This window comes from Loxodonta africana, chromosome 5 (assembly GCF_030014295.1).
Source record: "Loxodonta africana isolate mLoxAfr1 chromosome 5, mLoxAfr1.hap2, whole genome shotgun sequence".
NCBI classification, from domain to species: Eukaryota; Metazoa; Chordata; class Mammalia; order Proboscidea; family Elephantidae; genus Loxodonta; species Loxodonta africana.
The window spans coordinates 38,691,466-38,702,063 of NC_087346.1; the positions used below are offsets into that span (position 1 = coordinate 38,691,466).

Sequence of the window (10,598 nt, forward strand, 5' to 3'; positions counted from 1 at the left end):
TAGACTGCTGGGTTCTTATTCCTAGTCTGTCTTAGCTTGAAAGCTCAGCTGAAACCTGTCCACCGTGGGTGATCCTACTGGTGTTTGAATACTGGTTGCGTAGCTTCCAGCATCACAGCAACACACAAGCCCCCAGAGTACCACAAACTGACAGACACATGGGGGGAACAAGGGATATCATTGCTAATGTCAGATGGATCCTGGCTGAAAGTAGAGAATATCAGAAAGATATTTACTTGTGTTTTATTGACTATGAGAAGGCATTTAACTTTGTGGATCATAATAAATTATGGATAGTTTTTCAAAAAATGGAAATTCCAGAACACTTTATTGAACTCATGAGGAGCCTGTACATAGTTCAAGATTTAGTCATCCGAACAGAGCAAGGGGATGCCGCATGATTTAAAATCAGGAAAGGTGTGCATCAGCTTTGCATCCTTTCACCATACTTATTCAATCTGTATGCTGAGCAAATAATCTGAGAAGCTAAGATATATAAAGAAGAACGCAGCATCAAGACTGGAGGAAGACTCATTAACAACCCGTTACTTGACACGGTCACTGAAGAAGTTCAAACACTACAGTTTTCAGTAGGAATTACACCTCAACATAATGAAATAAAAAATCCTTACATCTGGACCAACAAGCAGCACCACGATAAATGGAGAAAAAATTGAAGTTGCCAAGGATTTCATTCTATTTGGATCCACAATCAACACAGATGGAAGCAGTAGTCAAGAAATCGAACGGCGTATTGCTTTGGGTAAATCTCCTGCAAAAGACCCCTTGAACATGTTGAAAAGCAAAGATGTCACTTTGAGGACTAAAGTGCACCTGACCCAAGCCATGATATTTTCAATCGCCTCATATGCATGTGAAAGCTGGACAATGAATAAGGAAGACCAAAGAAGAATTGATGCCTTTGAATTATGATGTTGGTGAAGAATACTGAATAATACCACAGATGGCCAGAAGAACAAATAAGTCTGCCTTGAAAGAAATATAGCCAGACTGCTCCTTGGAAGTAAGGACGGTGAGGCTTCATCTCAAGTACTTTGGACATGTTATCAGGAGGGACTGTACTTGAAAAAGGACATCATGCTTGATAAAGTAGAAGGTCAGTGAAAAAAAGGAAGGCCCTCATGGAGATGGATTGACACAGTGGCTACAATAATGGGCTCAAATATAGCAAGGCTTATGTGGATGGTGCAGGATCAGGCCCTGTTTCGTTCCACTGTACATAGGGTATGAGACAGAACCGACTAGATGGTACCTAACAACAACAACATATATATATTTATATATAAATCACTCTTTTTGCTCCTCTAGAGAACCTTGCCTAAGACAACGGCAATAAACCAAAAAAACCAAACCCAGTGCCATCGAGTCGATTCTGACTCATAGCGACCCTATAGGACACAGTAGAACTGCCCCGTAGAGTTTCCAAGGAGCGCCTGGTGGATTTGAACTGCCCACCCTTGGGCTAGCAGCTGTAGCACTTAACCACTACGCCACCAGGATTTCTGACAACGGCAATATACACAATCAAAACCCGTTACCCACTGGCATCGAGACTATTCTGACTCATAGCAACAGTCAAACATACATCTATTCACAATTTCTACATCAACATTTCAATGACTTTGGTTACATATTTCACATATGTCACAGTGCTTGCTATCTCTACCCATATTGTTTCATCACCATTAATTTAGACTCTGCCCCTTAAAGTTCTCGTCTGTGCTTTTGATTTACTATTGTCAATTTAAACTCATATAATTTTTTATAAAAGTGCAATACTCAAGGCAAACATTCTTTATTAATTGGACTAAGCCATTTTTGTAGGTGTGAAATAATGTCACATTGTAATTTTAATTTGTTTTCCCTGGTATCTAATGATGTTGACTGTCTTTTTATATGTGTCTCTGTTATCTAGTGCCGCTATAACAGAAATATCTCCAGTGGATGGCTTCAACGAACAGAAGTTTATTCTCTCACAGTCTAGTAGGTTAGAAGTCCAAATTCAGCTCCAGGGGAGGGCTTTTTCTCTCTGTTGGCTCTGGGGGAAAGTCTTTGTCATCAATCTTCTCCTGATTGAGGAGGTTCTCAGGGCAGGGACCCCGGGACCAAAGGACACGCTATGCTCCCAGTGCTTCTTTCTTGGTGGTATGAAGTCCCCCGTCTCCGTGCTCACTTCTCTCTTTTGTATCTCAAAAGAGATTGGTTTAAGACATGACCTAATCTTGTAGATTGAGTCCTGCCTCATTAATATAACCGCCTCTAATCCTGCCTCATTAACCTCACAGAATTAGGATTTACAACAAATAGGAAAATCATATCAGATGACAAAACGGTGGACAATTACACAATACTGGAAATCATGGCCTAGCCAAGTTGATACGCATTTTTGTGGGACACAATTCAATTCATAACAATATGTTAATTGAGCATTCATGTATTTTCTTTTGTAAGATGTCTATTCAAATCTATTGTCCATTTTTTATTATGTTCATTAAAAATTTATTATTGATTTGTAGAAGTTCTTTACATATATTCTGGATACAAATCTTTTGTCAGGTCTATGTATTGCAAATATTTTCCCCCAGTCTGTAGCTTGTCTACTCATTTTCTTAACAGCATTATTTGATGTGCAGAAGATTTAAATGGTGATGAAGTGTAATTTATCTTTTTTTTTTTTTTAATAGTTAGCTTTCTTTGTGTGTTTTACCTAATAAACCATTGCCAAGGTCTCAAAGATATTCCTTTATTTTTTTAAGGTACTTTTAGAGTTTTAGCTTTTATGTTTAGGTTTGTGATCCTTCTTAACTATTTGCATATTATGTGAGGTTAGAGTTAAAGTTTATTTTTCTTCACATAGATATCCAATTGTCCACCATAATTTGTGAACAGAGTTTCCTTTCCTATTGAATTGCTTTGACACATTGATTGAAAAATCATTTGAACATCTATGTGTGCATCTGTTTTTGGATATCATTGTTCGATTGTTTTGTCTGTCATGCCAGTACCACATTGCCTTTTTTTTTAATATATAATTTATTTTATTTTGGGTTGTTGTTGTTGAGAGGATACACAGCAGAACATATAAAAATTCAACAATTTCTATAAATATAATTCATTGACATTGATTACATTCTTTGAGTTGCACAACCATTCTCACCCTCCTCTTCCAAGTTGTTCCTCCCTCCATGAACATAAACTCACTCACCCTTAGGTTTTCTATCTTTTCAAGTTGCTGTTGTCAATTTGATAGATCTTAAAAAAGCACATTGCTCAAGGCAGACATTCTTTACTAGGTAACCTAACTATTGTTTGTTTCTGAGAAGGGGATATTTTTGCTTTAAGGTTTAAAGATTATCTCAGGGCAATATTTCCAGAGGTTAATCAAGCCTCCATGGCTCCAGAAAGTCTGCAGTCCATGAGAATTTGAAATTCCTTTCTGTATATTCTCCCTTTTGATCAGGATTCTTTTATAGAATCTTTAATCAAAATATTCAGTAAGGGTAGCTGGGCACCATCCAATACCACCTTGTCTTGATTACTGTAGCTTTAAAATGTGTCTTAAAATCTCTTAGTGTAAGCCTTCCAGCTTTGTTTTTCTTTTTCAAGATTTTTGGCTATTCTTGGTTCTTTGTATTTCCATGTAAATTTTAGAATCAGCTTGGCAGTTTCTACAAAAAAAAAAAAAAAAAGCCAGGTTGAGAGTTTGGCTGGTATTTCACTGAATACATACTTTACTTTGGAAAGAATTGACATCTTAATAATATTGCCTTCCTATCCATGAGCATAGTGCATTTCTCCATTTTTTTAGGTCTTCTTTAATTTCTCTCATTAATGTTAGTGTAGAGATACTTGTTAGTGTAGAGATTTACATATATTTTGTTAAATTTATTTGTATTTTATGCTTTTTGAATGCTCTTATAAATGAAATAGTTCTTATAATTTTATTTTCCCATTGTTTGCTGCTGTTATATAAAAATACAATTAAGTTTTATATACTGACCTTGTGTCCTTAAACCTTGTTAAATACACTTATTAGTTCTATTAGTTTGCTAATACATTCCTAAATAATTACAATTCAACCAATATATCATAGAAAAATAAAAGGAAAGGAAGTTTATATATAACTGTCAATATTAAAAATGCCTCTTGTCTCTAATAGTCCGTAATCACATGACAGCTTGCAGAAAAGACTATTTTCACGAAAAGGAAACTATATCATGCTTTTTTTTAACCCTAATAAAGACATTTTCTTTTTCTCCTCATAACATCATTATATTATTGAAATCTAGAATGATAATCAGTGTTTCATTATGCCAGGAGTCAGTTCAATGAGTCCAAATATTTTCCCCACAGTACCAGAGACCAAATAAAAAGTGATATGATGAAAAGCCATATCCAGTTTTTTTTCAAACATCAGCCACATTTTCTTACCATCAGCCGGAAACCACTGTCAAGTAGGAGAAGTTTGGGAAAGGAAAGCTTCCGTCTAGCTCCTGTGAAAAGTAGGCATCAACCCCATTTTATGGAAAGTAATCTGAGGAAACTCTATGGGGCAGTTCTATGCTGTCCTATAGGGTCACTATGGGTCAGAATCGACTCAATGGCACTGGGTTTTTTTTTTTTTTTTTTAAATGTGAGGTTAGAAAACTTAAGAGTCTTGCCCAAAGTCTCACAGCTATTCAGTGATAAGAATGGGACACAAAGCCCAAGTCTGTCTGACTCTAGAGCATGTGTCTAAGTCACTATGTTCCAGGACTTCTTTTGTTTCATTAATAATGCTCAAATGGCAGCAGCTGCCACTGCTGCTGCTGCCGCTTCTGCATAACCAAACACCTCACGGGATCTGTTTTCTTGGTTTGGAGATTTAGGGTCATGGCTTTGTGGGACATGCTGGTCAAATGACCTAATATTGTTCCTCAGTACTTCTGTTCTACCTCCTAGTTTGTTGCGTAGCGACCGAGGTTTTTAAAGCTTGCAAGCAGCCATCCAAGGTACAATTGGCCTCCATTCACATGGAGCAGCAGAGGAAGAAGTAGACTCAGGAATCAGAAGGGGAAATGCATGTTTGCTTGCCTCCATGAAGAGCTGCCTCCTTTGCCATAAGACCAGAAGAACTAGGTGGTACCTGGCTACCATTACTGAATGTTTTAATCAAAGATTCTATAGAAGAATCTTGATTAACTGCAAAACAGAATTTCAAATTCTAGATGGAATTCAGACTTTCTGGAGTCATTGAGGCTGGACCAACTCCTAAAACTATGCCCTGAGATAATATTTAAACTTTAAACCAAAACTATCCTTTGAAGTCTTCTTTGAACCAAACAATAGCTTAATTAATAAAGTATGTCTGCTTTGAATCCTTTTAAAGAATTATCTATGTGAGATCAAATCGACCACACCAACTCAAAAGGTTAGATGAGAAGGTTAGGGGACACTGCGTTTATGTTAAGGGTGGTGGAATAATTTTGAAAAGGATAGCGAGAATGGTTGCACACTTGAAGAATGTAATCAATGTCACTGAATTTTACACATAGAAATTGTTGAAATGGTGTATATTTTGCCATGTGTATTTTCACCCAAAAATTAAATAAATAAAAAATGAAACATTCCCTTTTTCTTTCCTGGAGAAAAATAATGTTCATATGAGCACCCATCCCCCATCCCCCATGCCTGCTCCTAAAACCAGGAGGCCAACAGGAAATTATGGGTTATCTCATCTATCCGGCTGTTCTATTCTGTTCTTTGCCAGCTTCTCTGGTGTCTTTTCTACACTTAAAATTCCACCTGATGATGTCTCTCTAGCTGCTGGTGAATGCCATAATTTGTGTCATTTGAGAAGTGCAGTGATCTTCTTCAGTGATCCATAAAGTTGTGCCTGGAGATAAAAAGAAAGAGAGGCAACCATTAAATTAAATAAATAGATGTCCTGGTCTTCAGGGAAGTTTAAATGGGTACTTGAGACAGAAAAATCAAATGTGAATATGAAAAAATAGCTCCAAGAGTGAATGTGAGTGAGTGTCTTGTTTATGGAATAATCAATACATGGTGTTATTCCAAACTTTACACAAAGACATTAAGCATATTGGAGAAAGAAAGGAGGAAGGGATTAGCCACTTTTGCTGGCACTAAAGGATATCCTGGAGCAATTTTAAAAGTACCGGACCTCAGATTCTACAATAGCTCACCTGACTGAAGTCTATGTTATGGAAAGAATCCATTCTCCACTGATCACCTGTAGCTTCAGTTTCCCTGGCTTCATTCACGTGTGCATCTTAGCCCTTTCATGAAATGTATCTGCTAAACCAAAAAACAATTACACAACTCTGGCACTATATAAATGAAACCTCTTATGTGCAGTATTTTAAAAGCTATACATCAGCACGCTCCCCCTTTCCACGCTGCATTTTCCGTGTCCACTCACCCATTCACCTAAAAAAAAAAAAAAAAGCACAATAAAAAGAAAAAAAAAAAAAGAGAGAGAGAGATTTAGTGGATGTTCACAGATATTTATATAAAAAAAAAAAAAACTGTACATCGGAACCTGACTACCCTGTTTATTTAGTAAGGGGAAAATTGCATTGTGTCCAGGGAGTTTGGGAACCAGCTGAAGCATTCATTCTTAATCTTCTCAAAAGCAGGAGATGATGAAATAAAATGGGGGCCAAAATGTATATGCACGAGTGAATTACTCCCACAGCCTTCCCACATGTGCTGTGGCAAAAAGAAGAATGAGATTGTCACTCCTGGGGCTTAGCACAGGCTCACCCTTAATGTAACTTCCCAAAAAGGGGATCTACTCTACAGATACGACCAAAAATGAACAGAACTGAGGTTTGCGATCGCCTGGCCCATTCACAACTTGACTAATTTTGTTACCTTTCTGGGATTTTATTCTCATTCTCTATGTTAAGAAATAATAAATTTTGTCCATCAACAGTTGATAAATGGTTAGCTTCATATAACACACATGCTGCTCTTATATCAAAATAAGTCTGACCTTTAAAAGCCAAATGAGCACCCATCCCCCAAGCCTGTTCTGAGACCAGGACACCAACAGGAGGAGCCCTTTTAGCAAGCAATTTGGCAACACATCTCAGAGCCATAAAAATATTCATAGGTGTTGACCAAGTAATTTCACTCTTGGCTATTTCTCTCTCAAGGAATAATCTCTCAACTAAAAAAAAAAAAAAAGTTATACAAATAAGTGTTGTAATGTTATTCATAGCAGAAAAAAAATAGAAACAGTCTTCATTTACAATAACAAAGTTAAAAAATCATTAAAAGAAAAAGATATAATAATTAAAAAAAAAGTTGTTTCCCACAATACTAATTAAAAAATACAAAATCTTATCTACCCTATGACTACAGTAATCATTATTTTTTATACATCAATAAGAAACACAGAAAAATTAAAATAGGCAGTGAGACTGTAGGTTTTCCTCCTTTTGTGATTTAAGATTTTGTTGTTTAAAGTTGTCATTTTAAAGATTTACTAAGTCATCCACTCACCTTCATGCAAAGAGTATTATGTTCGGTTATGTTATATCCTAAAGTCCCTGCCCTCAACTCTGCCACCTTTGATAGCTCTCTTTCCATTCACCATCTGATTCAGGAGTTCTCAATTCTATCAGATCCAATGCCCCACTAATATCCGAAAGGACATTAAAGATAATATTCTTAGTAATTTGCCCACATAATTTTTAAAACATCAGCATAATGATTAATTGTATTATAAATGAGAAATAAGGAAAGTAAGCCATAATAAAATTATATATATCAATATATAAATGTTTAATATTATTATACTAGGAGACCCACTGAAAGTGTCAAAAACTTAGGTGAATCACCGTGCATTTAAGAGCTACAAATACAGATAAACTGAATGAGTATTCCAAATATCATGACTGGAATTGTCATCAGTGGCTAGGTGTTCCAAAATCTTGAACAACTCTTGAAGGAGTTCTAAACAAAACAAAGTACAGGCTGTCTTCTATTTACATGGTGGTTGCATTCTTGGAAAATTCTATGTATTTTAAAATAGAAAAATACTTTATGTTTATATGTAAAAAGAGTTAGATTCTTTTGGCTCTCTGTGCAGTATCATGTCGGTTGGCAAGAAAAAGTCCTTACAAAAGGTAGCCAAAAGGGGTCAAGAAGAAAGCGGTTGATCCATTTTCTATGAAAGATTGGTATGATGTGAAAGCACCATTTATGTTCAGTGTAAGAACTGTTGGGAAAATACTAGTCACAAGGACTCAAAGAACCAAAACTGTACCTGATGACTTCAAGAGTTGTGTTGTTCACGAGACTGTGTTGGTATCTCCTGCCTGGAGGGGAGATGAGAGGCCAGAAGCGGTCAGAAGCTAGCCAAATGGACACTAAAAGAGAGAGTGGAGGGAAGGAGTGTGCTATCTCATTAGGGGGAGGGCAATGAGGAGTATATAGCAAAGTGTATATAAATTTTTATATGAGAAACTGACTTGATTTGTAAACTTTCACTTAAAGCACAATAAAAAAGAGTTGTGTTGTAGAAGTAAGCCTTACTGACCTGCAGAATGACGAAGTTACATTTACAAAATTCAAGCTAATTATGAGGGTGTTCAGAGCAAAAACCGCCTGACCAGCTTCCATGGCATGGACTTTATCTGTGACAGAATGTGCCAGGTAGTCAAAAATGGCAGACTATGATTGAAGCTAATGTTGGTGCCAAGATGGTTACTTATTTCATCTCTTCTGTGTTGGTTTTACTTGAAAAAAAAAAAAAAAAAAACACATTCAGAAGACCTCTTAGGCTCAGCACCACTGGGCCTGCCAAATCTAAAAAAGATGTTGGAAATCATGATCTGATAGGTACAGACAAATGGCTTAAAAAGAAGTTGTCAATAAATTGATTCCAGGCAGCCCTGGGAAAGACATACAAAAGGCTTTCCAATATGTTTATCTTCTCCATGATGTATTTGTTAGAAAAGTAAAAATGCTGGAGAATCCTAAATTTGAACTGGGAAAATACATGGAGCTTCCTGGTGAAATAAGGATGAAAGAGCTGCTAAAGTTGAACTGGCTGATAGATATGTCCAAGAATCTGTTTAAAATTCAGATTTTAAATGTGACAAATAAAAAGTCTGATTTGTGTGAGGAGGGAGGGAGAGTTAGACTCTAAGCTAGTAACTGTCGATCATGACTGCACATTAGAACCAGCTGGGGAATCTTTAAAGCTCCTGGTGAACAAGCCTTACCCCTGGGAGTGGGAACCAGGTATCTGTGCTTTGGAATTACAAAATCTCAGATGCCACCTCACTCACACTAAGTCAGAATCTGCATTATACCAAGATTCCTAGGTAACTTACATGCTTGTTAAGTTTGAGAAATATTGGTCTACGCTCAGACAATTACAAGAAAAAAAAAAAAAAAGGCCCATCAACCTGAATGTCCAGCAGAATGTCCAAGGGCTGTATGAGATTTGGAAAATGTTTGATGGTATAAGATTTTCTAGTACAGTACATTACAGAACATATAATATCCCTATCTCCCTCCCAACAAATGCCAGTTGTATTGTGGTGGTTGATATTATGTGTCAATTTGCCTAGGCTATGATTCTCCGTAGTTTGGTGGACATTATGTAATCACCTTCCATTTTGTGATCTGATGTGAGCAGTCAATCTGTTGAGAGGGGATGTTCCTCTAGTGTGTGGCCTACCTCCAGTATATAAATGAATGTTCCGGCAAAGCTTGCTTTCTTTTCTTGGCCCTGCATGCTTCTCATCACCTGACCTCCAGTTCTTGGGACATAAGCCTGCAGAAGTCTCCAGCCTGGTGCCTGACCTGTAGATTTTTTAGTTTGTCAGCCCCTACAACCATGTGAGCCAGCAGAGGTGTTCAGCCTGTTGTCTGACCCATGGATTTGGGACTTGCCAGGACCCATAATTACATGAGTCATTTCTTCACAATTGCATGAGCCATATCTGGTTTTATTCCTCTAAAGAACTCAGACTAAGATAAGCACACTCCTCAATCATTTTGATAAAGAAAAGTACACCCACTCCTCACTTATCAACATGGTCAGGTTCCAAAGACCAGGTCTTTATGTGAAAATGCAGTATGACCACATCGGATCACAAAATGGTGGATTACTACATCATTACATAACTACCAAATTATATCATTACACAATTGCCAAATTATAGCATTACATAACTGCCAAACCGCTGAGAATCATGGCCAAGTTGACACATAACCTTAACCACCACAGCCAGCATTACTCTTGCCTTGCACCTTGGCTTTCATTACTGCCAGACATACATCATTAATGTGTGAAATACTCGAGTAATAAATATTTTACTATTGACATAAATGCAAAAATGTCAAATAATAAGATAGTGAGAAGTAGGCATACTCAAAAATTCTCAAAAATAATTCCTGTGGGTATTAATCTTACCATAAAAAGACTTAACTTTATTTCTTGAACACTCAAGTGTACTTTCATTGCCTTCACTCCAAACTATCTAACCCTTCCTTAATAGTAAAACTATCCCCTAAGACTTTCCAGCTGACTGAGTCTGTGACCATGTAGATCCCTC

At 36.9% G+C, this 10,598-nt stretch overlaps 1 pseudogene; it reads left to right on the plus strand.

Moving 5' to 3' along the window:
- The first annotated feature begins 8,123 nt into the window (after positions 1–8,123).
- LOC111750766 (small ribosomal subunit protein eS1-like) lies at positions 8,124–9,181 on the plus strand (annotated as a pseudogene).
- Positions 9,182–10,598: the final 1,417 nt, after the last annotated feature.